Raw genomic sequence first — 21,884 nt, 5'->3', positions numbered from 1 at the left:
ACAAGGGGAGAGAAGGGAACGAAAGAAAAGTGAGTCAAGGACATCTCAAAGAAGCAAAGTGTATATAGTCATCTCTCAGTATCCACGGGGGATTGTTACACGCTCTTCCTAGATATCAAAATCCACAGATGCTCAAGTCTCTTAGAAGAAATGGTGTAGTACCTGCATATAACCTATATATATCCTCCCATATACTTTAAATCATTTGTAGATTACTTATAATACCTAGTACAATGTAGCTGCTATGTAAATGATTGAATATGATATATATGTAAATTTCATATAAATAGTTGTCTTCTCCAAGGCCATCTAAACCAGATCTAATGCAGGTTCTTTACCATTTGAGCCACCAGGAAAGCCCAAATAGTTGTCTACACACAGCAAGTTCAAGTTTTACTTCTTGGAATTTTCTTTTTTTCCTGAATTTTTTCTGTCTGCAATTGGTTGAATCTGTGGATATGGAATCCCTGGGTTACGAAGGGCTGACTATAACTAATGACACCCAATCTTATACAGTATTCATTTATGCATTTATATACACTGTATGCAGTATTTGTGAGCAATAATGACCCCACATTTCTTGCCTTTTCCCCTAGTTGCTCATAGGACATCTAACTTCTTAAGTATCTCTGAGCGTTCCCAAGGGTACCTGAGCTCACAAGTATGTCTACCAGTAAAGCATCCATGTAGCATCCACCTTGCTCTTTCTCCTCTGTGCATATTTCACTCGGTTCTTCTCATGGTCCTTGTCACTGAAACTACTAGATGTTGGTCATGTCAATGATCCTAATACTTCCAAAGCCATTCACCCTATGGTGCCAGAAAGACCCTTTGTGCTCTGCAGAAGGAGGAAACAGTTTCTTGGCTCACCCTCTCCTTGATCTTCAGAATATTTTCTTTTTTTTTTTTTTTTAGAACATTTTCTTTAATCAACTCTTTTCTGGCCCCTCTCTTAATTCCCCTAAGGCTTACCTATGGGATAAGTCAAAACAAAACAAAATAAGAGAAGTAAGTCCCCAGGATTACCACCAAGTCCCTTGCAAAGAATTTTGTCTTCCCCACTCTATGAACCAATAACTACCTCTGTATGCACATCACGACCCCTTACCTGCTGCCTAGCACACACTACATGAAAACACACACACCTCATGCATGAAGATCTTGTCAACTCCTAGCTCTTCAGCTATTCAGTCTTTTAGGGACGGCGCTTTCAGCCAGCACCATCCCTATTCTTGCAAAAGAAATGGTCGAAGAAGTACATAAACCATCACAGCCCAACAGTGAGATATAATGTGTATAGAGCTGGAGCAGTAGTATAGGATAATGTGAAGTGCGGGCACTTAACTTTGGTGCCAGACTGACCTGAATTCCAATCTCAGTCTAGTCACTGACTAATTGTCTTGGGTAGATCACTTAACCTTTGTGAATTTCAGTTTTCAATTCTGTAAAATACCTACTTTGGGAAGGTCATAAAAAATCGGAAGTAGCTTATATACAGTGCCTGGTATCTAGAAGGGGCTCAATAAGTGAAAGATGCAATCACTACATTGGTGTTGGAGCACCGAAATCTCAGGATGCCGCAGACCTTGAGACAAGGACACGAAATAAAGGTCAGAGTGCTACCACATCCTTACACAAAAGCATCTTGGGACAGTATTCGATTACAGCCTAGAGCTCGCGAGTAAGGACACTGAAGACATAGAAAGGAGGGGAACTGATCAGGGTCACCGGTAAACTAGTGACCGAATCAGGACAAAATTCTAGGTGATTCTGGAAACTTTCGGCTTGCTGCTCCTTTCTGTAAGACAGCAGCCTCTCAGAGTCCCGGGCTCGGCTCTGACTTGCCCCTATTCCACTCTGATGCGACAATTTGTACTCCTCCTTTGCACCCAGGGTGTCCCCCCATGACGAGTAAGAGAAAAAGCAGATGATGAAGTGTGTTTCTAGTGACTACCCGGCCGCCCGCGACATCCCCGTCGCCACGGCAACCTCAGCTAGGTCCTGGAGGACCGGTTCCTCCGGCGCCCCCTCCCATTCACGCAGCGGACGTGACACGTGCGGCGGGGTCACGTGTTGTTGTTGGGCCGGGAAAGCTGCTTCCGGGTCAATGCAGGACACAGGGCTCCGGAGGCCGGAGTTGGGGACGAGGTGAAGCGGAGCCGGTCCGGGGCCGGCCGTGAGCAGGCCCGAGGCTGAGCGGCGGCCACGGCGGCGGCCGGGAGGGGGGAGGAGAGGCGCAGGCCGAGGAGCCGCCGCAGCAGCTCCCCCGCCTCCCGGGCTGAGGGGTGAGTGGAGCCCGGGCCTGCCGGCTCCGCCGGGTTGTCGAGGCCCGAGGGGCTTCTCTCTGGAGCCGGGGTGCTGTGCGAGGAAATAGTTGGAAGAAGTCGGAGCGGGACGAGGCCTGCCTGGGCGAAGGGGAGGATGGGACACCTGCCGGGGCCGGAGGGAGGATGGGGCCGGGCCTGCGCTGCGGCGGCGCGGGGAGGGCCTGGGCTGGGAGAGGGGCATGAGTTGGAGGAGGCCGTCTGGGGGAGCCTGTCCGACTTCCTGGGAGAATCAGGGCTTCCCGCTGTGCCCCGGGGCCTGGGGGACGAGATGCCCCCTGGCTGGTAGGAGATGGATATTGGAGATGTCTGGGGCTGCTGGGGAAATAGGAAACTTGCCTCTTAATAACTACTGAATAAAAAAAAAAAAAGAGTACGTGTCCCCGGGGAGGTTCGGTTGGGTTAGGAGCTCCTGGGACACCAGGCCTGCTCCTTCCGGGGGCCCGTAGGAGCAAGCAAGCGGCAGTTTAAAGAGGGCTTTTGAGAGAATCGTTTTGCCCCCAGGACAACTAACTGACAATGAGGCGGTTGGGGTAAGATGGGACCTGGGAGGAGGGTACCCTGTCCGGAGATCTGGGAGAGGAGAAGAAGGGTCAGGATCTGTGAGGAGCTTCATTCTCTGCTGAGTTCGAGGTCCTCTTCTAGGAAGACATACTGGGAATTGGTGAAGCGAGGAGAGGTGATACTGTCTTGGGGCACAGTGATTCTAGAAGTTGTAGTTCTGTAAAGTTGGTTGGAAGAGTAGAACTGTTTCTAGTCAGTTGAGGGAGGAGGAGCTCCTTGAAGGTTGCTAAGTTACCAGAAGCTTGTAGGCACCGCCTAGGGCTGGTGTTAGGGGAGGTTAGTTCTTTCAGGTCCTAATTCGGGCTTAGTTAAGGCGTGTCCTCATTCTTTTTTGGCTGCCTGGAGCTCTTAAATTGGTTTCCACGAGCCCAGCTTGAGCTAAGAGGTTGTGTAGGTGCTGAGGGCTGATGAATGTCTTTGAGTCCAGAGACATTTAGGTTAGGAGCTTTCAAACTTTAAAAAAATTATAGTAAGAATAACGTTTTTCATTATCATCTAGTACATACCCACATAGGAACAAGAAGTTTCACAAAGCAGTACTCATTCTTACTACTAATGATGCATACTGATGATTGCTATTATATTTCATTCTTTTTCTTTAAGAAATGCTAACTAAACGCACTAAATTGATACACGGGTCATAACTTGCAGTTTGACAAACTGTCTCCAGGGCACATTTTTTTGGCTTCAGTTAGTGTCTTCCTGTATGTTTCTAGAGAACAAGGATGATAATAAGGAGATAGGGAGGGAGAGTGGAACCCCCCTGGTGCAATTGACTACTTTTGTTTACATATTTAGAAGGTGTAGTAAATTGTACCATGATCTTTGATGTCTTAATTTGCCTGATCAGTTGATGAAATTTTGAAATAAGTATGTGCTTTTAATTTTCTCTGTTCTTTGCTGGATCTGAGAAATATGAGAGGCCTAGTTCCATACAGTTGATTCATCCTTACAACATCTTTAAGGTAATTTTAACGTTACAATGTTATACATTAATTTGCCTTTCTGCAATATAAAAAATCTCAAGCTGAAACCCATACTCTTCCTACTCCAATAATTAATGCATGATATGCTTTTTCTGCATGATTTAAGGTGTAGGTTCCTGGCTTTAGTAACTTAATCATAAACTTAAGATATCTTTCAGTTAATTAACATCTTAATTCTCCCCATGAAAATGACATTTTCATCTGTTTTTGAAACAGATAAGGTCCTTGTGTGAGTAGTATTATAATAAATGTTAACGAGTATTGGTGACCAAAGTGAGAAGCCTTCATGTGTTGTGATGTTTAATGTCCTTTTAAAAGTGTCGCATGGCCTTTTGTTACAGGACATTGAGTGTCAAATGATGCTGCCTGATTTCAGTAGATACATATTTATAGGTTGTATTTAAGACCAGTTCAATCATTTTTATTTTTGTTGAAGATGCCCTCATATTATTTGAAACCTGGAATTCAAAAGCACAGCCATCAGGAAAATATTGCCTGAAGTAAAGTTTACCACTAGGGCCACATTCTTGAGTAGATGCTTTATGAAAGCATTCTTATTATCTTCAAACTTACTGTATTATAAAATACATCTTTCTTACCTTTATTTTTTGACTATCTCTTGGTTGTTCTGCCTGCATGTATCAGTCATCCTTTAAAAATTACGTTTAACTCAGGTAAAAATTTGTTTTAAAATGTTTAAAAGTTTTCTTTGTGTGGTAGATGTTTGGGACATTAAGGAAGATTCTCATTAATTCCATTTTTCTGGGAATCATGTGTATCTGTCAATAAACAGTTGTGGCGAATTTACCCTGAGTGATTCTGTGTGCTTTTTTTTTTTTTTTTAGTTTTCCTTTCTATTCTTCAGCTTCTTCCACCTGTCTATACCCTTCTAATTTTTGCTCTTTTACCCTTCTAATTTTTCCTTCTGAACTGCTGTGGGTTTGGAAATTAGATGCTTACCTTTGTTAGAACTTTGAGTAAAATGAGATTATATTGCTCTTAATAATGTTCTTTCATTTATATATATTATATATTAAGTATAATATATATACATGTACTTTTTTTTTTTTAGTGTATGAACTATGTGACATGTATTTTGCAGGCCTGTTTGCTGACTTCTTAGTCATGGGCTGTGTTTTGAATAAGTGAACTGTATAGTTTGGAGCTTAGTTGGTTGTTTAAGAAAAAGTTGTAAAAAGTAACATGAAACTGGTCAGACTACAACTTGGACTTAAGGGGTGAAGAAATCATTTGTTAATAGCTGTGATTGTTGCCTCTGCCCCACATGCAGTTCATTGTCAAGAGGTACCATTCTTCCTTTTTTTTTCATCTTTTCCAGTACCATGTTCTAGCTGTTACAGTTTTTTGAGATTGGAACGCTGCCAGCCTAACTATTCCCATTGTTGTTCTCAATATACTTGATCTTGCATAACTTCATCAGAGTACTCTTCCAAAGAATATTGCTGTGATTTATCATTTACCTCCTCAAAAACCATTAGCAATTTCCCAGAGCCAGCACTGAATAAAACCCATAGAGTTTAGGTTGACATTGAGAGCATTTTTACTGACATTACTTTTCCAGCCCTAAATGCAGAGCCCCTGTTCCTGCCAAGCTGTCTGCTTTTCGAGCCTTCCTTTGCATGTAGCATTATTCCTGAAAGTCTGCAGGACTTTCTTCATGAAATCCTGCTCATCTTCATTTCGTTACAGCTGATCCCTCTTCCTTGAAGTCTTGCTGTTTTGTTGATACTACTTCTCCTGTATCACTGTATAGTTACCAATTGTGTGTCTGATTTCTATCCCTTTTAGATTGTAAACTGATTGAGACAGGAGGCTCATATATCTCAAACCTGTAGAACACCCTGCACAGAGTTGAGTATAGTTCATGGACCAAGACAGTTAAAATTGCAGATCTCTGGAAATTCCACGCTAGACTTACTGAATCAGAATCTAGGAATCTGCCCAGGTGATTCTAATGTACAGTAATGTTTAAGAATTGCTGACCTAGCATGATGCATAAAATTGCAGTAGATACACATACAGTTTTTTAGCAGATAATGTAAGTGAATTGAGCAGTATCAGTTCAGCAGATGGGTTTAATTTTAGGGCTTTGAACTTGGGCAGCCTAGATTTGAGTCTTTCACTCGTTAGCCATCTGACTAGACTCTCTTTGCTTTAGTTTTCTGATGTGTAAAACAGGGTTAGTAGTACCTCTGATAAAGGTCGTGAGAACTGAGTAATAACATGTATAAAACAACATAGTGCCAAGCACATAGTGAACTCAATAGATATTATGAAGTGTTGTCATGTTGATCATAACAGGGTCATCAAAGTAAGGAAACGAGAATAGACTTTATGTCAGTCATTGTGAATACACAAATTACTCATGTTTTTAAGAATTCAAGCTTAAGATTCATTTTCTATTGTAGACTGACAGTTGATGGATCTGTATGGCATATAAAGTCATAAAAATGTGTTTTTTCCTTCTTTAGAACGATTGATGCCAAATTAGCATGTTAGATTCCGCTCCCCCCTACCCCATCTCCCTGAAGGAGAATGCAAAATTCTGTGTGTGTGTGTGTGTGTGTGTGTATATATACACACACACAAACACACCCCTGGGTCAGGAAGATCCCCTGGAAAAGGGAATGGCAACCCACTCTGGTATTCTTGCCTAGAGAATTCTATGGACAGGGGAGTTTGGTTGGCTACATAGTCCATGAGATCGCAAAGAATCAGACATGACTGAGGGACTAACGCTTTCACAGACACATAGTTTTCAAAATTCCTTTCCATCTGTAATACTTCTCATTGGTGTTCTTGATTTTCATATCACTGTCAGAAAGTGTTAATTCATGTTTATTGAAAGTAAAGTTCACTGTTTTATTCATCCAACAAATATTTGTTGCCACTTGCCTGACACTGCTTTGTAGTACACTGAACTGAACTGACAGATCCCTGCTTTTGTGGGACTTGGGTTCTGGTGGAATTTATCACTAAATTAACAGATAGTGATAAGTGCTGTAAAGAACGAAACAGTGAAGTGATAAGTGCTTGCTGGTGGCAGTGTTGCCATATTTAATGAGGTGGTCAGAGGCAACTTGGTTGAGAAGGTAGCATTTGTGCTTAAATTTATTTGAGATTTAAATGCTGAGATGAAGCCAGCTAAGCCAAGAGCCAGGAAAATGGCATTCCTGTAAAAGCCTTAAGAGGGGGAATCAACTTGGCAGGTTTGAGAAGTAGAAAGCCAAGCCAGCTGAAACCTAGTGGGCTAGGAAAAGGGTGGGAGGAGGTAATCATAGAACAGGTAAAATGAAGCCCTGAAGGCTGTGGTAAAGACTGAATTTTATTCTGATTGTGAAGAGAAGCCTTTGGAGAGTTTAAAGGACATGACTTACATTTTGAAAAGATCACTTAGATGATCTTGGAGAATGAATTATACAGTCATGATAGACTTAAGAGGAACCTCTTGCCACAGTCCTAGCAAGAGATTAATGAAGGCTTAACCCAGACTAAAGTAGAGGAAATTGAAAGAATTGGGCAGAATTGGGGTGTTAGTGGCTCAGAAGGTAAAGAATCTGCCCACAATGCAGAAGACCCGGGTTCGATCCCTGGGGAGGTAAGATCCCCTGGAAGAGGAGATGACAGCCCACTCCAGTATTCTTGCCTGGAGGATCCCATGGACAGAGTCAGACATGACTGAGTGACTAACACACAGAGGTTGATTAATTACAGGGGGTGTGAGAGGAAGAGAAAAATGTAACTCTGTAGGTGGGAACTAGTAGAGGAGGAGCAGATTTGAGGAAATTAAGAATTGATTTTGTTTCCTATGTGCCTCTCCTTGGTTATTCACCCCCACTGTCCAAGGATACCACAATTCTGAATTTTTTGTTTATTATTCATGTAACTTTTCTTTACAGTTACACCTATGCATGTAACCCTGAACAATGCAATGATTAATTTTCTATGTTTTTGAATTTTAAGTGGAATTATACTGTATATATTCTTGTGACCGGTTATTTTATCCATTTAACAGTGTTTTTAAAAGTCATTTGTATTGATAAGGAAGCAGTCATAACGAATGACCAATTATTAATTCCATTGCTGTGTAAACATATTATGAATGTAACGGAATTTATCCAGCTGCCTATTGGATATAAGGGGATTTTTTTCACCAGCGTTTTTGTAATTTCAAACAATACTGTTGTTGTGGACACTTGTGCTTTTCTCCTGGTACACATTGCAAGTTCCTGTAAAGTTACACTGAGAATTGCTGTGTCACAGGAGGTGTGCATATTCAGCTTCACTAGATGATGATGAACGGCTTTCCAAGGCATTTGTATTCCTACTAGCGGTGGAAGAGTTCCCGTTCTCCCACATTTTCTCCAACACTTGGTATTGTCAGAGTTCTTAAGTTTTGCTAGTGTTTGTAAAATGATAGTTCATTGAGATTTAAATTTCGGTCTTTGAATATTATTGAACATCTTTTACATATATTTATTAGTCTTTTGAATTTTATCTTCTGTTAAATACTTGTTCATGTCTTTTGTCCGTTTTTCTATTGCATCATTTGCCTTTTTCTTACTGGTTTTAGTTCTCTATGTTAATTACATGTGTTGCAAGTATCTTTTTCCAGTTTCTAGCTTAGCTTTTTCTGTGTGTAGTATCTTTTGATGATCAAAAGTTTTTCATTTTACTTTTCCTTTATGGGTTCTTTTTGCGTTTTGCTTATGAAATAGTTCCCTAAATCAAGATCTTAGAGCTGTTTTCCTATTTTTAAAAAATACTTATTTTTTTCTCATTGGGATAAAGTTTGCATTCAACATTGTAGCTGGATTGAACCTTTCTGTGTTGTGAGATGAGGAATTCCCCTTTCACTCTTCCCAGATCTGTATTTTCTTGTCCTGGGGCAGTTCTTGTGTAGTTCAGCTTTTTTCCTGCTAATCTGTATGCTGCCTGCAGCCAGGTTTACATAGACCTGTTTCTGGACTATCCATTCAAGTCCATTGATCCATTTTTCTTCCCTCCTGAGTTTTCTTTGCAAAGTACAGTTGATTCTTGTTATTCATGGTACTTATGTAAAGTTGCCATAATACCAAATTAGTAAATTTGTAACCATTGTTCCCAGGGGAAATATAGGGTTAGGGTCCTGCCAGTCTTTGCTCACATTTTCATCAAGTGATTAATACCTAACCTTGTTTATTTATTTATTTTTTTAACCTTGTTTAATATGTGTTTCTGTTTAAAGACACTGTATTCAGTATATATTGTTGATTCATTAACTTTGGATTCATAGTGATTAGCTCTGTAGTTCATGCCTGAATAAATCTTATCTAACACCTGTTTTTTCCATAAGGTACATCAAAATCTTGTGTTTAGGCACACAGCAATGTGCTGAGGGGCCTTTTCCTATAGTAAGATCAACAGAAAAGCACAAAAATATAAAAAACCTGGCACTAAATAGATCCTGAAAAGGACGCTTGTTTACAGTATGAGAGCTGAAACGAGAAGGCAGAGTGAGGCCTTTTTTCCTCTCTCAGCTGGAAACATACTGTCAGGTGACTCATTTTTTTCTTTCTCTGAGAGTGTCTGCAAATGACCATGAAAATGCTGCAAGTATTGATTTTGGAGTTACAAATTAATTTGAGTTGGTGAACTTGCAAATAAAGAATTTGCTAATAATGAGGCTCTACTGTATTATGAAATCTGGGGAGACAGTTTTTCAGCAACTTTAGCACTTTCCCTTTCCTCTTATGCTTACACATATATTTATAATATTTCATTTTAAAAGAATGATATAATGCAATGATTCTCTCATATATAAGTTGTAGTTGACGGATGCCATTAGTTCAGTGGGCTTCCCTGGTGGCTCAGACAATAAAGAATGCAATGCGGGAGACCTGGGTTCAATTCCTGGGTTGGGAAGATCCCCAGGAGGAGGGCATGGCAACCCACTCCGATATTCTTGCCTGGAGAATCCCCATGAAGAGAGGAACCTGGCAGGCTACAGTCCATGGGGTCGCAAAGAGTCAGACACGACTGAGCAACTAAGCACAGCATTATCTCAATGAAGATAGTTCATTTTTGAGAATATTTTTATTATTATTATGTTGTTATTTAGTTCATAGGTAGATGAATAGAGAATTTTAGGAAAGAATTGTGAGCTTTAAAATGTTGGAAACAAGTCCAGATTATTAAACCATATTATTATGTCTTGCATGAGGATATTTTCTCATAGGTACTATTAGTAACTTAAGGCATACATTTTATAAAGGCAAGTCCCTTTGGAGATTGTAATTTAAATGTTATCTCTATTAATCCCTCATCCATTAGTGACATTTTCCCATGTGAACATCAGTAAAGGAGTCCAAAATAAAAGATACGATTATGTACATTATAAATCATATCTGTTACAAATGCGTTTATTGAGACTTGGCTAATTTATCCCTCACTCACTATTGAAGATCCTTAAGTGAATTGTTGGCACAATTTGGTAAGTATGCTGAGAGAATAAGAACCAGACACTTTAGATTTGACCTATATTCATCTTTGTTTTTAAGTATATTTTATTTATTCCTTGATTTTTTGAAATTTTATTGTGGTAAAATATATATAACATGTACCATTTTAACCATTTTTAAGTGTATGTATCAGTGGCAGTATGTACATTCACATTGTTGTACAACCATCCCCACCATCCCTCTCCAGAGCTTTTTCATGTCCCCACTCTCCCCAGCCCCTGGCAACCATCATTCTATTACACTTCCTATCTCTGTGAATGTGACTACTCTAGGCACTTTGTATAAGTGGGATTATATAGTAGTAGTTCTTCTGTGTGTAGTTTATTTCACTTAGGGTTATGTCTTCAAGGTTCATTCATATTGAAGCATGTGTCAGAATTGCCTTCCTTTTCAAAGCTGAATAATTCTCCATTGTGTATACATTCTACGTTTTCCTTATCCATTTATATGCCCATGGATGTTTAGGTAATTTCCATCCTTGGCTATTGTGAATAATGCTGCTATGAATATTGGTGTACAAATAGCTGTTCAAGTCCCTGCTTTCAATTCTTTTGATATATACCCAGAAATGGGATTGCTGGACCGTATGTAATTCCATGTTTAATTTTTTGAGAAACTGCCAAACTGTTTTCTGTAGCAAGTACACCATTTTACATTCTCACCAGCAATGCACATATATTCGTTTTTAGTTACTGTACTGTGCCTGTTGATCTAAAGAATGGCATAAATTATTAAATCTTATGTATGAGATGTACAGTATAGTATGGATACCAAAATCATATATTCGGTATTAAATCTACTGTGGTTATAGTTTTTGTGGAAGAATTCAACTTGTGCTTGGAAGCAAGAATTTTTTATTCTGCTACTGATTCATTGCTCTATCATGTGTTGTCTTATTTTTGGAATCCCCATGGAGAGGTAGACATAATTAGTATTTCAGTGGTAGCTAAGAAGCATTTTCATAACTAATCTGTTTGTTATATCCCTGCCTTTGATATTTTTAAAAGTACATTTGATATGAAAAATCAGAAGTGATTAAGAAACTCATCTATTACCATATTTATTGAGTGTGGATTATGCACAAAGTTTCAGCCCATGATAGAAAGAAGCATTGTGATATGGTTCTTAGCCTCAAGAACTATACTAAGGATTTAAAACAAACACATGAAAATCACAACACTATGCATTAGTTAACAATGGGAGAAAAGTGAAAAGAATCCATGCAAATACATGATTAATTACCCACTGAATATTTTAGGTAATGGATAGGCTGAGCTCCGCTCAAAAGAAGCATTATGTCGGGAGGTATCTGAAGAGTCTTCATCTCCAAGTATTCTGAGTCGGGCTTCGAAGAATGAGTAAAACTTAAGACAGGTGGAGAAGGGAATACCTTCTGGTTAAGGAGGAATGACATTATAAATGTCAGACATTCATTAATTGGCATTAATTAGCATTGACCTAGGACCAAAAAATATTAGATCAAAACTATTTAACAATAATTGTAAATAAGTCCACCAGCCCTACATTACTGTTTCCATGAATGGTAATGAGAGTAATAATCGGAGTAGCAGGAGGAGTAATAGCTGGTATTTAAGTGCTCTTCCTGTGCAAGGTGATGTGCTAAACATGTTTTACTCATATTACCTCCATTCATTCAGCAACCCTGTGAACTAGGAGTTAGGGGCTATCTTTTACCCCTTTTATGAATGAGGAGACTTATTAATAGAAACCAAAGTAACTTGCTCACATACAGAGTGGTAGAGTCAGTCATGATTTACATCCAGGCAGTTTGGTTGCCCTTATTACCACCAGGCAATATATACTACTATAGCACAAAATATGGCAAGGGCTAGTGAATTTTTTTTAATAACCTGTAAACTTTTGCAGCTTCTCTGTGTGGCTGTTTACAAGAATGCTTTGTAAACTCTAGAAGGCTGCAGAGTGATGAGCTAGTAGTCCATTCCTACGTTAAACTTAATAGGTAGGTACACACAAGTAGAGATGATGGGGTAATCTGTTCTGTAAACAGCTGAATAGTGACCTTAAGCTTGTGTATTCACAGCTGAAAGATAGTATGCATGTATAATTTTCTTCTAATGAAAACCGGTACATTCAGCAAACTAATATTTAGTGCTTTTTGGGAGGAAGGAGAAGTTAAGAATATTTTCCCCCCTTTGGTGACTAGACCAGTCAGTACAGCTGCTTAGTTTTGTGGTTCAGTTACTTTAATGTAGTTACAAGAGGTATTTTGGGTGTGATGGTTTTCATATATTTTAATAAGTTGGATTTCTATGATTTATGCATGATGCCATATACTATTGACATGCATTTTTTTTTCTTTTTTTTTTTTTTTTGTAGTGAAGACAGCATGGCTCAACAGATTAGGAATACACAAAGTATGACTTAGCATCCTGGTTGGGCCACAGAAACCTGAGCAGGTCACCTCAGTTTCATGTCCTGTGTAAATAGAAATGTCAGTCTGTCTGTTTGAGAAGGTGCCTGTGGAAAATTACTGGGCTTTAAAATGATTGTTAATCTCAGTGTGGGGACACTCAGCTTTCGGGGAGCATCGATTCAAGAGTAAATGTTTCTACTCGTGAATTTTGAGTAAGTGCAACATAAAAGCCTTAAGATTTTTTTCTGGTCCATGTGGAAAGATAGGGGTTGTTGGAGATTTGTTTGTAAAGGAGTTGAAAAGTGGGGGATAAGGGTGGAATTCTTGGAATTGATTGAAATAAGGGGTGAGGTGAACGTTAAACTTTTTGTTGTTCTTGTGATTGCTGAAAGTTGATGAAAAGTGCTTTTCTGTATTCTAAAATGCCTAATTTAGTAGGGATGTAGATAATTGGTGTAAGCCAACATTTCTCACAGAAGCTATGGGAATCAAGAAAGAAGTTCTTAGAAATAGTTTCATACAAAGAGATGCTTACATCTAAGTAGCAGTATTTTCTTAATCTTTTTCCTCTCAAGTACTTTCTCATTAAAATTATAAAGTTCTTGGGCTAGTTCATTTGGATCAGAAATTTCGAGTGCTGCACAGAACAGACTACCAGCATGAGAGTCAATCCTGGTTACTAATATGCAGCTGTAGATGAGAAAACTTTGTCTTTTGTCCAATATCAAATGTGCTTTGTGTGCAGTATGGTTCTTTAGTAAAAAAATACAGACAGCTCTGAGGCCATACTCACTGATAACATAGAGTCACAGTTTTAGATATCTCTGGTGCCACTAACATCATTACATAAAGAATTTGGGTTAGATATTGTGGTGCTTTTAAGGAGAATGAACTGTGCTGTGATACGTGAAAAGGATAGCAGTGCCCTACTAATAGTCCAATTCAGAGACTGACCAGGAGTCTGAATTCACATTTCATTTGGCAGTGTTGCATTTTTTGAAAAAATCTTCTAAGAAAGAAGATTTCTACCAAGAAAAGTTGATGTGCCACATTATTATACTTAGGTGTAGCTTCGTATACAGCTGAGAAGGAGACTTTGAGAAATAGGGTGGTTCATAGTAGGGTGTGAGATCCTGGTGTGTTATGATAATGGACTTATCAGCTGCACTCAAGTTTTGCACTTGGCATGCTCAGAGTCAGTTGGTGAATTGGTAAGCCATAATTCTTGAGAAGAGCTCTGAAAGGTTATTAGAATTAGTTTATTTTCCTTGCTTTTCATCCCAAGAAGGCATCTGCTTAGTATATTACAAAATGTTCAAGGAGGTAACTGAGGTAGAGTTGCCTGTATATGTACTTTATGATAAGGGAAAGCAGAAGCGCCGTGCAGAATGACTGTCTAGCCTAAGTATGTTGACTTGGACGGTATCTTTAATGTGTTTCTATGGGAGAGATCACTGTCATTCATGAGTTCAGCAGCAAAAGCTTGTTAATGGAATGTTCCACAGACCTCAAAATGATTATATAGGTATTTATTTTTGGATATAGAAAGTTTTTCATGAGCTGTTTAGTGAAAAGGCAGGTTACAGAGCTATATATCTGAAAGTAATTTGATCTTTGTGTGAAAAGCATGTCTCTACATAGCATGGAAAAAATGGTCTGAAAAAAATACACACCGTAAGGTGTATCCTCAGGCTTTTAGTCTACTTTATAAATCTGTCAACCAAAGCTTCCTCCTGGTGTGGCTGTGGCTGTAAATATGCTTCAGATAAGAAAAGCTATTTGATAACAGTTATTTACATGCTTAGCTAGTGAAAAGTGAAACTCCATCTACATGACATAACAGTTTTTTGGCTTATTTTCAGTTGGTAATTTTTAAAAATTCAGAGTGTATATCACTAGTATTTTTAAAGCACTTTTTTTTAGAAAAAAGCTTATCAGTAGACCCTTTTCTCTTTATATTTTAATATAATTTTTAATTGAAGTATAGTTGATTCATAACATTGTGCTAATTTCTGCTGTATATTCTTTTATAATATCCTTTTCCATTATGGTTTACCCCAGGAGATTAGAGATAGTTCCCTGTGCTATACAGTAGAACCTTGTTGTTTATCCATTCTAAATGTAATGGTTTGCATCTACTAACCCCAAACTCCTAGTCAATCCCACCTCCACTTGGCAACCACAAGTCAGTCTCTATGTCTATGAATCTGTTTCTGTTTTGTAAATAGGTTCATTTGTGCCGTATTTTAGATTTCACATGTAAGTGATATCGTATGGTATTTGTCTTTCTCTTTCTGACCAACTTCACTTACTATGATAATCTCTAATTGCACCCATGTTGCTGCAGATGGCATTATTCTGTTCTTTGTTATGGCTTAATAGTATTCCATTGTATATATGTATCACATCTTCTTTATCCATTCCTTTATTGTTCTTTCTTTTAAGCTTTCCTGGAGGTAAAAATATGTAAAATACAGATATGCTTTCCCAGAGTAATTATGTTTTATTAGGGTACACTCTTGCCGAGGATCAGAAAGACGTAGGAAACAAAACAACAAGCTAAAGTCCCAGCTACCTAAAATGTCCAAGAATCTGGCAGAGTTCGGAAATAATGGGGATCTTTAAAAACAGGAAGCTTTCTGGGGATGAGGTTAGGAATCCCAAAGTAAAAGCTAAACGGGCTTTGAAAAAAACTTCCAAAAATTAAGAAAGCTAGTAGTACTAAGAGATTCTTTGACACTACTCAGATTTTCCTCCTTGGCTTTGTTTTGTTAGTTTTATTGACCTCCTCCATGCCATTACCGCCCACACCCCAAAACTCATCCTATAAATTCCTCTTTCAAAATATAACAGCTCTCTATCTCTGAACACTTCACTTTTCTTCATCACCTGTCCCATCTCTTCTGTTTTCATCTAAGCATCTCAAAGGCATGGTCTATACTTAACTGTCTTCACTTATTTATTTCCTTAACTCTCTAAACTATGGTTTTTATCCCCTTGTCTGTACTGAACATGCTTCCTCTAAGGTGAACAAACTCCTACTTACCCAGTCCTTTTAGGGTTTTAAAAATTATCATTTTTGACCTCTTGATAGTGTAAATAAAGATTGGTAACCCCATCCTTGCAATATTCACAGCAATCTGTCAAAACTTCTCTTTTATCTCTATAGGATGAAGTCAAACTGAGCAAGGTCAGGCATGAGCTGACTGCCGTCCACTTTTTGGTCTGCTCCCTATGCAAATTTTATGTTGTAGCAAAACCACTTAATGTGTCTTGTGAGGTTTATCTTCAGTTGTTTCCTGTGTCGGGAATGCTCTTCATCCCATTAGCCTAATCTTTGTCATCTTTCCAAATGGCTGAGGATTCACCTCCTACTTCTTGATTATACTTACAAAAGTTCATCACTTCTTGTCTTTAATTCACTATTTCTGGGTGCCCTGTTTGAGGTATGTATTATCTTCCTGAATTTCCCTCTAGGTTGTGATGCCGTAGGGGCAGAGTTTGTATTTTATTTTCTCCTTTCTTTTTGCTTGGCACAGATGCAGTGTCTGGGTCATGTTTGTTGAATGGAACTACATGAGACTACAAACTTTGTGAGGGCACACATTTCATAAATAAATGAACGAGTAAATAAGCCTAATTGGGACCACTTGGTAACATGCAAAAGAGAGAGGGAAAACTGGATATATTTGTTGTCTCCATTTTTATTAAACAAGTGGTGAAAAATTCTTCTTCTCAGATTGTCTTGTAAGGGAAGTAGGTACCCGAGAAGAGAAAAATGCCTGGAATGAAATGTCATCTGACCAACAGAACCATTCCAAAGGTGAAATTGTGGAGCCTTTGGCCAAAATGTTTAACCTAAATTTTATTTTCACATATTTGGTAGCAATATATTAGCAGGTAGCTCTAAAGTGTGTTTTTCTCCTGCCCTTCTCTGATGGATAAGATTGGTTAGTTATAAATTGTATCTGCATGGGTCTGTGTCAAATGGCTGAAAATAAACTTAAGCTACTTGGGAGTGCTTCCCTCTTCTTTATTATTTCTATGCTGTGAAAACTCTTCCTGAATGTTTAGCTTCATCCTGCACTAATGCATATTTTGAATTATTGCGACTTACTATTGAGAGCTGTAAGTCAGTTTGCCACTATTTATTATTCCAGTAATTTGCATCTTGTAGGAAGCCCCAGTCTTTAGTTAGTCTCCACAGCAAGAGGCAACTGGGAGGCCTGAAGCTCCAAAGCATCCTTAGGCCGTGGCTTTGTAACCTCTGCCTCCTGGATCTCTTGTGGTTCCTAAGTCAGTGGTTTGGATACCATTTGGGTAATTTGGATGAAATATTGGGTAACTTACTAACACATTTAACTTGGTTAGCAAAAGAAATGACACTGGAGACCTGAGGGTGTTCTTCCCACCACTCTGTACACATCATAGTCATTTTCCCACTTCATCTCAACCCAGCCTCTCATTTTGATTGTAGTTTATTTCTGAGGCGCAGATGTGTTTTGTTCTGCTTTCTTTTTTGTTGTTTAGTCACTCAGTCTGTGTCCAACTCTTGCAACCGCATGGACTGTGGCCCTCTAGGCCCTTCTATGGGTTTTCACAGGCAAGAATATTGGAATGGGTTGCCATTTTCTTCAGGAGATCTACTTGACCCAAGGATTGGACCTGCTTCTCCTGCACTGCAGGCAGATTCTTTACCTCTGAGCCACCAGGGAAGCCCTTTCTTTTTCTTTATCAGTGCCCCTTTACAAAAATATTTCCATTTAGCCACCATTTTATTTCTTTTCTTCCTCAATTCCCAATTCCTTTAAAACTTATTATTTCTTTTAAAATTTATATTCCACATAGTCGAGTTTGGCATTTTTTTTTTCCACAGACAGTTGACAATAATGACTTAAAAAACACTTTGACAGATCAGGTCAGTCCCGGATATTATCACTTAAAAATGTTTTGTATTTTGAAAAGATAATATATGGGAAAAGAAAGGGTGATATATGCATCTGGTGAGTTCAGGTGGTTCAGACAGGTACACAGTAAAAAACCACTCTCCTCACGTTGTTCCTCATTTCCTCTCTTTGGAGTCAACCACATGAATTTTACTACTTTTGTTTTATCCTTCTGGATATTCTACCTTCTGGAGATAGTTTATACATATATAGACAGATAAACCTATTTTTTAATAAGATTTTAAATGTTTTGGGACTCTGGGATAGTTTTGGAAGTTGTGAATGAGGCTGGTATTAATAGTGTTTATATAAAATGTAGTAGTCTGCCATAAAATTTTTTGGTGAAATAAATATTGGTCTTGCATACCAGCATAAGGCCATATCTTGTGTATCTTCCTCTCTTAGTGGTCAGATATGGCCTGTTCTCTGTTTCCAATTGTGTTGAGTCTCATACTAATTGTGACCTGATGTTGAGTCAAATTGATAGCAATTGAGGTTACTTAGGTAAATGGTTGTCCTGTTCTGATATTAATCTATTTGGCAAAAGTCTCCTGAGCTCCTTATCCTTGCACTTTCACCAGGTGCTTATAAAAAGAGCATATAGCATAGTCAGAATTTGAGGCACAAAGGGGTTAAGATATTCACAGGCACACTCCATGACTCGGTAAGAGAACCAAGCAACATCACCCCCAGATTCCTGGTTCCCTGGCTTGAAGCACCAATTCAGAACACTTTTGTAAGTTTTTTAGAACTCTGCAACTGTGGAAGGTAATCAGATGTAACTTGAGACCAGTTCTTTCCATAGTAATAGATTATTGTTCCACCTCCAAAAAAACCTTTTAAAAGGCTCCAATTAAAGGTCTTTTTCCATCCTATATTTCCTCATTTTTCAGTCTATTTGGTTTTCAGTTTTCCTTTCCCACCTACTGTTCTTCCTCCAAGTGCCCCCAACAGGTTTCGAGTAGATTTATGTTACTGATCCATTTTGCAGTCTTAGTGTTCTAATTCAAAATCTGTGTATTAATGCGTACAGTATCTGCATTCATGGAAAGCTGTTCCAGTAGAGTATCCTGGAAAATAACCAATGAAGTTGCCTAATATTGCTTTTTAGTCTTTAGAGAAAAAATAAAAAAGCAGACTACTTAGAAAAACTTAAAGCATGGGGCCATGAGGAATAACTTTTAAGTTCCCACGATTACTTGCTTACCAGCATTTACTTTAACTTGTATATGTTTCTAACGTTACCATCCTCATATCAGTTTTAGTATTATAATAGTCAGTTACTTAACCACCAAAAGCCAGTTTATTCGGGAATAGCCAGAGGATTTACAATGTGAGATGTGCAAACTATGGCAGACCATAGGCAGATCCAAGGAAGGGGAACTTGCTTTTATAGGGAAAATGAGGGGAGCTGAAGAGGGTGGCGTTACATAACCAAAGAGTCCATTGAGGAAGCTGGGCGTCCGAAGTATGGCGGTTGGTTGGGCTGTTTTCAGTCTCTGGCTGGGTTGTCACTGGGTGGAGCATTTTTTTCTTCCTGCTGACTAGTAAAGTAGGCAACATCTTCCTGTCATAGATGAAGGCTTGCGTCTCTTCCTGTTTGAAGTAATTAATGTCACAAGGCAGGGGTGAAAGCTCAGCCTATAGCCCTGTCCAGACTCCAGTTTTAGCCAAGGTCTCTTTAATTCCACACTCAGCTTGTCTATATTTAAATTGTGATTAAGATTATTGTCCTTGAATGAAGAGGTTTAGGATTAAGTGAATGTGAAGCTTCCAGTTAAAAGATGCTGTTTAATCTTGGTGACTTGTTATTTTGACACTGACAGTTGAGCACCCTCCCACACAGTTTTCATTCTTTTGAACTGCCAGTTGTATGTATGGAAGATAGCAGTGCAACCTCTTTGACTTTTTGTTAAACGTTTCTGAAAGTTCTCTTGGTGTTCTGCTTGAGGCGGCCTTTGATCAGAACCGTGGGGCCTGTCACTAGTGGCATAGCACCTGCTCTGTGCTGTCTGTTGTCAGTGATGAGTTTACCTTGAGAAAGAACCTTTCTACCTGGAGGTTTCTGGAGTCATTGATGAAAATGCAGAGTTCGGTTTTGGCACAGTGCTGGGACAGAGGACAGCAGCATGTACTTACCACTCCGTGTGCACAGAAAGAACAAGCTCTCTTGTACTAAAACAGACCCTGTTCTTAAGCTCCCAAATGACAACCGTGACAGAGGGCAGCCCTATATTTTCAAGTTGACTTGTAGTATACTTGTTATGAAATGCATTTCCACTGTCTAAACTTTGATAGATCACACAGATAAAACTTTTGGACGTGTGGTCAATGAGTGTCTCCTCTGTGCTCTAGGTGTTTGTGAGTTGATGTCATAAAGTACAGAAGACGTGGTCCTGGTAGCGATCTAGAAAGTGGGCCAGGTTTAAAGACCACTTTTATATTCATGTCATTTTTACATTCCTACTGCAAATACAAGAGGAAATTTGTAGCTCATCCATAGGGGGAAAATTTGAAGTGGAAAGAGGTTAGATAACTAGTTTATGTTTTACCCAGCTAGCAATTGCCAGAGTCGAAGTTTTCTATGTTTATGTGCCTTTTACCACATTACAAATTCCTTTTATAATTAGTAACAGTTCTGAATTTTAGAGATTTACAAGAGCCCTATAATCTAAATAACACATTTGTACATTTCAGAGCTCTATGGTAACCCTGAACTCCAAGAAGTATAGACATTAATATTGTCTTTTACAGAAAGGACATTTAAGCCCCAGAGAAACACAATGTCTTGCTCAATGGCACAAAAGTATTAAGTGGTAGAACTGGGTGGGACTTATATCTACTCCTGATCCTGAATCCTCTGCTCTTTCTACTTGGCATACCGAAAGCTAGTTATTTTATTAATAGTACTCAGCGACACTTATTGAACCATGACTGTGTGTAGAGTACTGTGCCAGATGCTGTGAATCAATGCTGAAGAAGCAGAATTGCATAGCATTGCTCACCTTTATAATGCCATGGTGGAGCCAGGACAGTCACATGAGGAAAATACCTAACATGAGTATAATTAGACTGAAAGCAAAAGCAAACCCAGGGCAGCATAGTGAAGTAAATGTATCACTGCCAATGGTAAACAGTTTGCAGTGTTACTTGACCAGTACCAAACAGCCTTCTAGAAGGCTCATTCCTGCTAGTTTTTCCTAGGACCAGGTACCAGTAGTCGTTTTCATACTCTCCAGCTCTACTTGCTGCATCTCCATAATCTAAACTGTGTCAGGTCTCTCCTACTTTAAGAGGAAAAATCTTGGGCACTTGCTCCCCTGATCCCTACTCTGTCCTATTCCTGCCTTCCTTATCAGCTCATTTTCTTCCTCACCTTCTCATCAGAACTTCTCAAAGTGTTAGCTATACACTCCACTCTCTTTCCCTTTTTGTTTTCCTTCATGATGTTGCTTCCTCTACCTGGATCTTAAATATCAGTGTCCTGGAGAGTTCTGTCACCTGACTGTCCTTATTCATGATATTTCCTGATGAGGTCCAAAGCCTCACCTCAAGCTTACCTTTCTCACCCAACTTCAGTCTGTTTCCCTGAATCAGATGCCTCAGATTGAACATGTGTAAAATAGAATTCATCATTTTCCTGCTTGAAACTAGATCTTTCTGCATTCTCTTTTTACTTAGGCTTATCACCAGTGACCTAGTCACCTGGACTAGAAACCTGGGAGCCAGCCTTGACTCCGTCTTCCCCTTGGCCCCTAAAACTCCTGAAAAGCTTGCTGTCTAAGTAGATGTTGAGTCTGCTTGTACTACCACTGCGTCACTGGGCTCTCGTTGTGTCACCCCTGTACCTCGCAGCATCTAACTCTTCTCCCACACAGGGTCTCCTCTGTCTGAGATTCCTCTTTAGGTGATCCTGATGCTCTCTTGTTAGATTTCTTCTGGTTACTCTTCTATACCATTGTGCATTCTCTCTGCTCTGTTTAAGTATTCAAAGAAGAGTACTCTTCTTTGAGTACTCTTTATCCTTCTTCCTTTTTTTTCTGATTATTTTAGTAAAAAGTTTAGTTTCTAATAGGCAGAACTACAGAGGACAATTGGTGGCCTATATTTTGATTTATGTTTAATACAGATCAAAAGCCAGTTCCTCA

At 39.0% G+C, this 21,884-nt stretch overlaps 1 protein-coding gene across 4 annotated transcripts in view; it reads left to right on the top strand.

Annotated features, from left to right (window-relative positions):
- Nucleotides 1-2,094: 2,094 nt before the first annotated feature.
- Nucleotides 2,095-21,884, top strand: part of TBCEL (tubulin folding cofactor E like) — a 66,914-nt gene continuing 47,124 nt past the window's right edge. For 2 of the 4 annotated variants that reach the window (XM_070384070.1, XM_005897104.3), the window contains exon 1: nt 2,095-2,285. The gene's annotated coding sequence lies outside the window, so the exon portion shown is untranslated. Of the gene's footprint in view, nt 2,286-3,799; nt 3,854-12,282; nt 12,377-12,753; nt 13,003-21,884 lie in introns of those variants that run through there. The other 2 variants (XM_070384067.1, XM_070384069.1) reach the window with 2 other exon arrangements.

Source organism: Bos mutus, chromosome 15, assembly GCF_027580195.1.
Source record: "Bos mutus isolate GX-2022 chromosome 15, NWIPB_WYAK_1.1, whole genome shotgun sequence".
Lineage (NCBI taxonomy): Eukaryota > Metazoa > Chordata > Mammalia > Artiodactyla > Bovidae > Bos > Bos mutus.
This window is presented reverse-complemented; position numbering and strand designations above follow the sequence as displayed.